We start from the raw sequence: 10,119 nt of genomic DNA, 5'->3' as shown, positions 1-10,119 counted from the left end.
AAAGGAAGGGAAAGGCAAGGGGATCAGCAGGACAAAGATCTGATCTAGACCTTCCCTTCCTGCTTCTAGTTGGAGAGGTCCTTCATATATTGCTCCTTCCTCTCTGCAGAGATCTATCTAGTCAGTGGAGTCAAAAGGCCTTCATCTCATTATTTGTTGAGTCTTCCAGAGTAGCTTTTCAGGTGTTTCCCATAGAGTCTGTGCATGTGGCCCAAGAATATTAGGACAGTGCTGCTTTGATTCAAGGTAAAGTCTCCATCTGTGAACTTGAGGAGTGAGCTGCCCATGGAGACAGCCGGCTCTGAGGTATCCCTATCGTTTCCATTTCTACATCCTCCATATAGGTCTGGCCCTCATCCATCACTAGCATCTGGAGGGCTTCACATTGCCATCAGATGGGAAAGTTGGAAAGAAGGCAAAGAAAAATGGTATAGGAAGGCAGAAGAGAGCAGAAAGTCCCTATACTTGTCCTATCCTGGCCCTGTTTTGCCAGATCTTCTGTCTCTTGAGAGCTTCTGTGGCTCTACTTTATCATTCTTTGGGAGATAAGCAGCTGCTTCCTTCTCAGAGCATTGAGATCTCTCTTTAAGAAGAGTCTCCAATGGGGTTTTTATAGATCCAAATATACGGTGTTCCTTTTCCCTTCCTTCCTCCCAGTGGGTGACATTGTACTTTCTAACCTCTTGAAAAAGGTCAGTGTTTCTTCCTGTCACTTTTAAATTACTTTTCTCCTTCTCTGTGTGTGTGTCTGTGAGTGTGTGTGTATGTGTGTGTTTTAAGGAATATTTCATTGTCCCTGATAATCTAGAGGGTTATTCTTCAAATTCTTCAAATTAGTGTTATAGGAGTGATAAAAGAGGGAGAACTTGGGAATAGCAGGAAGATGATAGTCTCCTGGCGTTCTGCCCTCATCAAATCTCATTTGCATCACTGTGGGTTCAGTTCTGAGTACCAAGGCTTAAGAAGGATATTAATAAATTGGGGAGTGTCCAGACAGGGCAATCAGAATGGTGAAAAACCCTAAGTGTATGACATAAAAAGATCAGATGAAGGATCCAGACATATTTAGCCTGGGGAAGAAAGGACTTGGGGGAACAAGACAACTCTTGTATTTGAATGACTATTGTGTAGGGGAGGGGCTGGAATTGTTCTGTTGGGTCCCAGAGAACAGAACCACTGTCAATTGGTGGAATTTACAAAGAGGTCAATTTATCCCCAATGTTAGAAATGATTTCCTAAAATTGGTATTATATAAAAGTGGAATGGTCTCCTTGGATGATCGTAGCATCAGGCAGGGCAGTTGGAACTGCCCCCAAAACTCCAATACCTGCCCTCTTCCTTTGTGCTTTTCCTGGGACCTGCCCGGATTTGTATCTCTTAGGATCTTTGTGAAACTGCAGGTTCTGATGTAGATTCTGAGGTTTGCCTGGGAAGTCTACAGTTGATGCTTTCTCTTGGAAGAGTAATGAATCTCTAAGCAATAATGGAGGGTTGAGGAGGAGGGTGGAATAGAGGGAGGAGAATATCCTGTCCTCTTTCCCAGATTTGGTAAATGTATTTGGTAATGAGGCTTATTGCAGCATTGGTCCGGAAGTCTTTGTTGAGTAAAATCAAATATATAAATTAAAAAACTAATGACAGTATCTGATTGTGTGATGTGTCTTCATAGACCCTTGAAACTTGCTGTTAGCCAAGTCATTCTGCCAGAAGTGAATATAAATGGATGTGAATTTGTGGGAGGATGACAAGAAAGCTCAGCTGGATCCCAAATCACATGGTGATTCATACTGCCTGCAAGAATACAATTAAAATAGGAAGAACTTAGTTTAGGAGCTTCTAACCAGTAGAGTGGAATCTCCAATAGATATCAAAGACTCATCTGATAGATATTCAAGTCTTTTATCAATAATAAATATTCTGCCTTTCCCCAAAGTTCTTCCGGATTTCCTAGAATTGTTCAGAGAGGATGGCAATAAAATGACTACAATAAAGTGGAAAAAACACCATTATGCCCAATTCTAAATCTAGGATCCGATGATATAACTTATCCTTCTGGCGGCCAGAAATCTGCTGCTGCTGCAGAAATCACAGACATCTTTAGAACCCTGGCTTACTCTGGCTATCATTCTATTCATGGTAAAAGAGGAATCTAAGACAAGGGCAAAGAATAGGCAGCCTTGGTCCTGCTACCCAAGAGCTATAATCCTGTTGTGCCATTTGCATCACCCTCCCAGTTCATAAAGGCATTGATCTTGGCTTGTCCACCTTGAAAGTTGCTCTGTCACCTCCAATCTATGCTGTCCTTTTGGACAATGATACCTAAACGGCCTCTTGAAAACTGTCCCTTGTGGTCTGTGCTGAATTCCTGGATAATTCAGCTAGGAGTACCCCCTTAAAGCCCCCTGTCTGCCCATAGGCAGACTTCAGACTTTGAGACTTTAGACACTCTTCTCAGCTAACTCTACTGAAGGCTAACTCCTTTGCTTATTTAGAAACTCAAAATCTGTCATATCCTTATATAGTCTTGGTCTTTGGGGACTTGCCTGTTATATTACCGCTTAGATATAACACTGTCTTTTAAATTTTATTTTTCCTGGTGGATTTAACAATCATTAAAAACTATAAGCAATTCCATATACAAAAGAAAAAGTATTCTATAATAAACTAAACTTACCTACAATTTGGATATTCAAAATATATGTATATATGTAATTATATTTATGATATGTAGCCTTTATATATCTGTGATATATGCGTATGTATATGTGTGTATTTATGTATGTATATGTATACATACATAAATACACACATATGAGGCGGTATGTCAAGCACTAGTGATACAAAATACAAGCAAGGAAGCAAGATGGTCCCTCTTCCCAAACAGTTTCCTTCTAACAGATGAAGACAAAGTATTATAGGAATAGTGGATAGAGCAATCATAAAATGGTGATGGAGTTGCTGAGCAGATTATTGACATGTTTATTTCAGGAAGAACAGTGCTGTTTTCTGTGCTTAAAACTAGCAATGAATCATGAGTAGGAGTGGGGATGGGAAGGGAAGCGTGGAGGGGGTGATATGAAGATGGCCAGAAATAGCCTAGAACCAAGCAACTTATTGTGAATGCTCACCAATTAGAGCCCAGGTTCAAGGAGGTAGGCAATAATGGACTGGGGTGGGGGTGGGGGCAGAAACAACAATAAAACATTTTTTTTAAATGCATAGAAGAAACAAAAAGATGCCCTTTAGAAGGAGTCACAAATTGAACAATGTTGTTACAACAAAGTTGTGAAACTTAAAATATTTATTTAAAAAACCATATATAACATGTATTTGGAGGGCCAAGCAGAGGCTCTCAGCCCTGAAGAATGACTTGGCAAACTCACAATCTTTGAACCAGAAGGAAGACTTGACTCATCCTGAGGAATTCCTGAGAACACATTGTCTGCAGGAGAGACTGGGAAGAAGAGAGGAGATCCTGGAAATAATAATCAAAAGGAGAAATTGCGGAGAAACACTTGAAATGGGGGTTGACCTTGGACAGAGAAGGGAGAGATGGAGGTAGGTGATTGAGCCCTGCAAGTACCTTGATCAGAAGACTTGGACTGGAGTTGTACTCTTCATTCAGAGAGTAAGGTGAAATGACCCCACAGGGCTGCTCTTTCCCAAGCTCACCTTCTCCCCCCCCCTCCAGCCTATCCAACCAGACTCTGTATTCTACTCCGCTGACATTTTTAGCCTAAATGTTTCTGCATCCTTATTTTTGCCTCAAACATAGAGACTAGAATTCAGCTAGATACACAGAAAACTTTAAATTAGCATAGAGTCAAATCTCTTTCCTAACATTAGAAATTTTCCTAACTAGAGATTCTGAGCTATTGTGATTGTACTAAAAAACTTTCCATAGAAAAACAAAGGGGCCACGTGGGCTTGAGGCCCAATAGACTGACCTGTGAAAAACAATTATTTCTCTCTTCTATTAATAATAAATATTGAATCAGAACCAAGGTTTTTCCCCTTTTCTACTTCCTCATCCTGAAATCAACCAGTGTGGGAAATCTTTCTCATAGATTTACTCAAACCAAGATATAATCAGACAATAAAAGAAATTCTAAATTTAGGCTGATGGGTACATTCCTGCTCGTGGTTTGCTCAGACAGGTCTGGGGAAATGTCAGATTCTCCCTTTTGATAGACAGGTGATACGGAAATTCATGTTTCTTTGATCAAGATTTAAGTGAGCCAAGTCTTGTAGCCCAGGATGCTCCCATTCATCATGACAGTCCAGCCTCTCTTTGTAATATCAATTTTACTATTAACCAGAGTTAATTGTTATCCTCGGGAATATTTGCTCTTCCGAGAATATATATAAACTATGAATCCACTGCCATAATGGGTCTTTGGCCTAAGACAGAGGTCAAATGATCATTCTTTTATTAAAATGTTGGCATTATCAATAAAATGACTAAATTCACCAGAAACTGTTGTCTCTCGAACTTTCTTAATGCCACAGATCTTAAGCCATGGGTTCTTACAATGCAGCCTGAGGGTCTCTGGGTGATCTCTTGACCCTTTCATGGGGTCTCTGATGACCAAACTATTTTTATAACAAGAGATTTTAATTTCCTATGCAGTAAATGTAAACATAATCCACATAAACAAAAGCTCTTGGGGCGGGGGTCCTCACTAACTTTTAAGAATTTAAAGGAATAGGGGCAGCTAGGTGGTGCAGTGGATAGAGCACCAGCCCTGAAGTCAGGAGGACCTGAATTCAAATCCTAGCTGTGTGACCCTGGGCAAGTCACTTAACCCCAGCCTCAGGGAAAAAAATTTAAAGGGATTTAGAGGCCAAAAAATTTGAGAACTGATGCTCCAAGCCAAAAATGAGGTAGCTATTACAAAAGGATGTTGATAATTAATTCTCCAGTTTCTAAAATAAGAAAAAGCAGCAGGTTGGAAACAGATTTGATATTTAGGTGAGATAAGCAAAGTCAAGGTGACATTATGCTGTTCAAGTCCTGAATAGAACGGAGCACTTTCCACATTGCCAACAACCATTATTACAAAGAAAAATTTAGTTTAATTTGCAATCCTCCTTACTGTTCTCAGTTTTGTGAAACGTCTTTGTTTGCTGGTGATTCCTAAGTTCATAATAAAAAGGAATATCAGAAAATAATTCTGCTCCAGAGATACAGGGCATGCTTAAGTGCAAGACTGTGACAACACAACAAAACTGATGAAGGAAAGAAAACAAAATGCTACAGGGGGAAAGAGGATGAAGGCAATTAGCTCAGTGGATAGAGGGTTATATCTGGAGGCAGGAAGACTCACCGGCTTATCTTCATATCTGGCCCAGATATTTACTAGCTGTGTGACACTGGGCACGTCACTGAGCCCTGTTTGCCTTAATCCACTGGAGAAGAAAATGGCAAAGGGACAGTGTGATCCATGTGACCCATGGGGCTCACAAAGATCGATAGATAGGTATGTACAGACACACATATATGAAATGAAAGAAATAAATAGGTAGATAGTGAAAGAGTACTGAAAACTTGGATTCGCATTTCTGCTCTGTCGTTCACTGCCTACACACCTTAAGGCAATGGAACTTAGTAAGGGCTGTTTAGATGTCAAAGGAAGCCATTGGACTAGATGAACAGTTTTAATATCCTCTGATTCCACCATTCCCAATAAGGGGCATCGGTTAGAACTAGCTGGAGCTAGGCAAAAAGCTCTTGGAGTTAAATTGGAGGTTGAGGGAGGTTAGAGACAAAACAGTAAGGATGGGATGGTGTTAATGGACAGCCCAGCTTTTCAAGTCTTAGTCCATTTTCGTTTTTTCTACCAAGGAGAATGAATACTGAGACCAGGAAGAACTGAATCAAAATGTTTACCAAGAGACAGTAATAAGTGTGGAGATATAAAGGTAGTATCTCAGAAATCTTTAATTAGTTCAAGTCACCAGGTTTAGACAAACCACATCTGAGAGCTCAAAAGAAAAAAGATGTGTAAGACTGGTACGTTGTCAGGAATTTTTGGACAAAAAATGAAAAAAGAGGTGCCATTAGACAAGACGAGAAGCAGACCAATTTCTGAAAGGAGGAAGAAGGGGGAGAGAGATTAGAAACTCGAAGCTGATTTTGGTTTGTGACAAAATTCTAGAATGTATTTTTAAAGGGATGCTGTGTAAGCATTTTAAAAAGGGAAGTCCTGAGTACTAAGACCCATGATGAGTTCATTAAGAACAGGACGTGACAGGCTAACCTCATTTCCTTTTTTTGACAGGGTTGCTAGACTGGAAGGTCAGGAGAATGCCATTGACCCAGGATTTCAGCTAGGATTCTGAAGACTAAGTCTCCTGATCAAATGAGCTAATGTATATACAAATACATATACTAGGATAATTTTGCAAGTAGAAGGGAGAGAAATGGTCTGGAGGCCAAATTAGATCCTGAATTGGTCAAATAAACTAAAAACAATCATTAATGACTGGAGGAAATCTTTAACCTATCTCTCTTTGGTCCTTTGCCATTCAACATTTTTGTCAATAATTTGAAGGAATAGAAAACTTACTTATCAAATATACAGATGGCACAAAACTGGGAAGAATCACAAAAGAATCTAAAAAAACCACCTTGACGGACTGACCGACCATAAGCAGCATGTTCTAGTACAAGGAGGGTCAGGGTTCAAATCTCACCTCTCTCATTTATTACCTTATCATTTAATATATATTATATATAATATTACATTATATCTAAGGTGTATATAGATATATTAAGACTTGGATGAGGAGAACTGACTACAATAACGTAAAAGATCACAACCCAGGCCAAACCTGAAAATAAAACACACAATGGGTGGTGGGAAGGTGGCGGCGGTTTACACGCAGGTGTAGAATAAGATTCTCCAGCAGATCCTGGTGCAACATTTGTCGGGCAGATCACAGAGCTCAGGTTTGGGCTGGCCTTGATGACCCAGAGGTTCCGGAACCTCTGACGCACGAGCCCAGGCCCCATGGCGGGTGTCAGAGCAGGGATGCTGATTCCCATGACTTCTCTTTCCTAATCGACTTTGGGCCAGACAGCCCGGGAGGATGACGCAGTGACTGAGGCAACACCAGATTTTGGCTCTCTAGCTTTGGAGCTTCTGAGCAACAAGGCTTATTCTAGCCTCAAACCGCGCAAATGTCCCAGACAAATGTACTCAGTGCATCCCCTTAGTCATCTCTGTCTTGCCGGTGTCTCCATCCAGGCCCTCCCCCAGGCCTGGAGTCACACCTCCAAAACCTCATGCCCAAATCCTTTCCCCTTTGACTCAGTCACTGAGTTCTGAGCCCTTACAGAAAAGCTTTCCTCGCTGGAAAAGTAGTGATTCCTCCAGGTCACCCTCCATCCCCTCACTCATCCTCCCTTCAATGGCCCCTCTAATCTGGTGGCAGTTTTTTTAAGTCACTTACACTTAAAACCTTAATGCTGTCTCTGTTATACTATACTGAAATAAAGTGAAAGCTCAGGGAATGAGTGCTTGGGATAGCAGTGTGTAGCTTTACCTACAATTAGCTTTAAGAGAGCGTTGATCACATGAGGACAGGGTGATAGTTATCTTAGAGTTAAGTACTCCAAAATAAGGGAGTAACCCATACTTTGAGGCTGGTACCCATTTTTCTCTTTACAAAGTAAAGCTCGCTGCCTGAAGGTGTAGTGGACATTATTAGTGAGTTAATGGCTTCAAAGAACTTGTTAAAAAGACATATATTATTTGGGAATGTCTATCAGCGTAAAGCTTTCTTGGGAATACCGTTCCACTCCATGAGCAGATCTCCACACTCGCAAGGTGTTTTCTAGTTGCTTGGTTTTGAGATCCTTACACTTGGATTTACCCAGTGGCTGAGCCAATGAAGGGGCACTGCTCTGAGAAGTGTGAGCCAATGAGAAGGGAGTAGTTTCCACTAGAGTTATCAGTAGAACACAGATGCTGGAGCAGACCTTTGGCTACATTGATAAATATCTCTGGTGAGCTGCTCACAGTTCAGTCTTTCAGTTCCTGCATGGAAGTGTGATGCAGGGAATGGCCTGCTTTAACCCTATTTGAGTATTATTCCACAATAAAGTAACTTGCACCTAAGTGTGGGCATTTTAAATGTGCATTTATCATACCCAGACCTTCAACTATAAGTCTACTCTCTCACACATTTATTTTGAATCTCTTTTCACTGAGCATCATTAAAAAGTCACAGTTTCACTTTGGTTAGTTTTTCTAAAAGCACCTTGAGCTGTTGTTTTTGGCTGAAATCTCCAAATTCCCTAAGTCTCTCAGGCCATCTAGGGGTTGGTATGGATATAACAGGATTTTTTGAACAAGCTAGAGAATGAAGGCTTCATCTTTAAAATGATAATTTAATACTTTTAGTTCAAAGTCTTTCAAGGGAAAATTTGGGCTATCAGAACATCTATATAACAACCTTAAGGAACAGTTAACTCTGACATGAAATTTTTTTTTTTTTTTTGAGACAGCAAATGATGTCCTCTTGTGGGAAAACAAGAAAAAAAATAAGTCTATATGTTTCACAATCTGAGAAGCAGTGGCCCCCTATGTAGTATAAGTAGTTTCCCCATTTTACAAGTGAGGCACATACACTATATTTATGAAGCCAGACTTTCCTCACATACTTCAACCCAAATAAGGCATTCACAATGGAATGAATGAGAAACAGAAGAGATCCCCACCATCTTCTATTAAGCCAAATATGAGTTTACAATAATATGTAAAACCATGAAAGTACTTCTAATTTTTTTTTTTTTTTGGCATGGGAGAAGGTACTTTTATTAGAACCTTAAACATATAATGGGGATAACTGAAACATTTCTAAAATCTTACCAATTTTAATTTATAATAATGACTACTGATGGCTATAATCCTCCTAAATATAGAGTCCTTGGAGTGTTCCATTATTTTTAAGCATGTAAAGGGGCCCTGAGACTTAAAAGTTTAAGAGCAGCCAACAAGGTCCCTTCCAGTCTAGATCTATGACCTTAGGCTTATAAAGCACTTTGTAAATCTTGGAAGAGTAAATAAATACCAGTTAATATTTTGAATCTCCCATAAGGCCCACAAATGCTTCACTTGTAGAGCCAGTTGGATGGCATGGCGGATAGAGTGCTGGGTCTGGAGACAGGAAGAACGGAGTTCAAGTTCAGCTTCAGACACTCATAAGCTGTTGGGCACAAGTCACTTAACCTCTGTTTTCTCATCTACAAAAATGGGGATTATATTGGTGCCTCCCTCCTAGGGTGATTTTGACATTAAAGGCATTCTGAAAACCTATTAATACTTTATAAATGCTGTGATTATGAACTTCTTAAAATGCCCTTGAATTTCTATGGCATTCTAATGCTCAGCTACTAGCTCTTGTTTAAACTCTATCAGTTCTCAAGTGTTAAAGATAATTCGGAAGCAGGTAAGATTAGTCATTACAAGTCATTTGGAATAAAAGATTAAGTCAAAGAAAAGGGCCCTTCCCTCTTTACCGCAGTGCCTACCCTTTTAACCGCAGGTTCTCACACATTGAGGAGCCCTGCTGAGATGGGGTGACTGCAGTTTAGACACTGACCTCACCAGAGTGAGTCGATAAAGTAAGCACAAGGACTGAATTTTCCCACGTTTCAAGGACAAATGATACTGATCTTAGCACTGTAATTTTGATGGATGAAAGCCCCAAATCCTACTTATTTTCCACTTTTCCCCAGTAATTCTTTTTTTTTTTTTTTGGAGAGCATGTAACATAGGGAAAGACTCATCTTGAGTGAGATGTCCAGGTGCCCTAATAGTTACCATCATCATTTACAATTCTTCACCTTTGAAAAAAAGTGCTAGCTCAGGAATATACAGAAACACACACACTCAACGATCCTGTAGTATACACCTGATGCTGTTACCATCCCATATTGGCTTTTGGGGAACAAATGAGTTCAGTCTAGGCCATTATAAAAACCCACTTTCTTTCTTATTCCCTCATGAAACAGGAACATCCAAGAGGGAGAAAAAGAGATTCAAGGGAGAAAGATGGCACACCAGCATTTATTAAAGTCTTTATTTGCTTCACGTTTCTTGATTCAGATTG

At 40.0% G+C, this 10,119-nt stretch overlaps 1 long non-coding RNA gene across 2 annotated transcripts; it reads left to right on the top strand.

The window, feature by feature from the left end:
* The first annotated feature begins 631 nt into the window (after positions 1-631).
* Positions 632-6,478, top strand: LOC141565436 (uncharacterized). 2 transcript variants are annotated; one of them, XR_012489024.1, is made up of 3 exons: positions 632-692; positions 3,398-3,558; positions 6,282-6,478. It is a non-coding gene; the product is annotated as an uncharacterized LOC141565436 (long non-coding RNA). The 2 variants fall into 2 exon arrangements; XR_012489023.1 differs by lacking the exon at positions 632-692 and having other exon boundaries at positions 3,174-3,558.
* The last annotated feature ends 3,641 nt before the right edge of the window (positions 6,479-10,119 follow it).

Source organism: Sminthopsis crassicaudata, chromosome 4, assembly GCF_048593235.1.
Source record: "Sminthopsis crassicaudata isolate SCR6 chromosome 4, ASM4859323v1, whole genome shotgun sequence".
In the NCBI taxonomy this organism is placed as follows: Eukaryota; Metazoa; Chordata; class Mammalia; order Dasyuromorphia; family Dasyuridae; genus Sminthopsis; species Sminthopsis crassicaudata.
The sequence above is the reverse complement of the archived record's forward strand: the minus strand, read 5'-3'. Positions and strand labels throughout refer to the sequence as shown.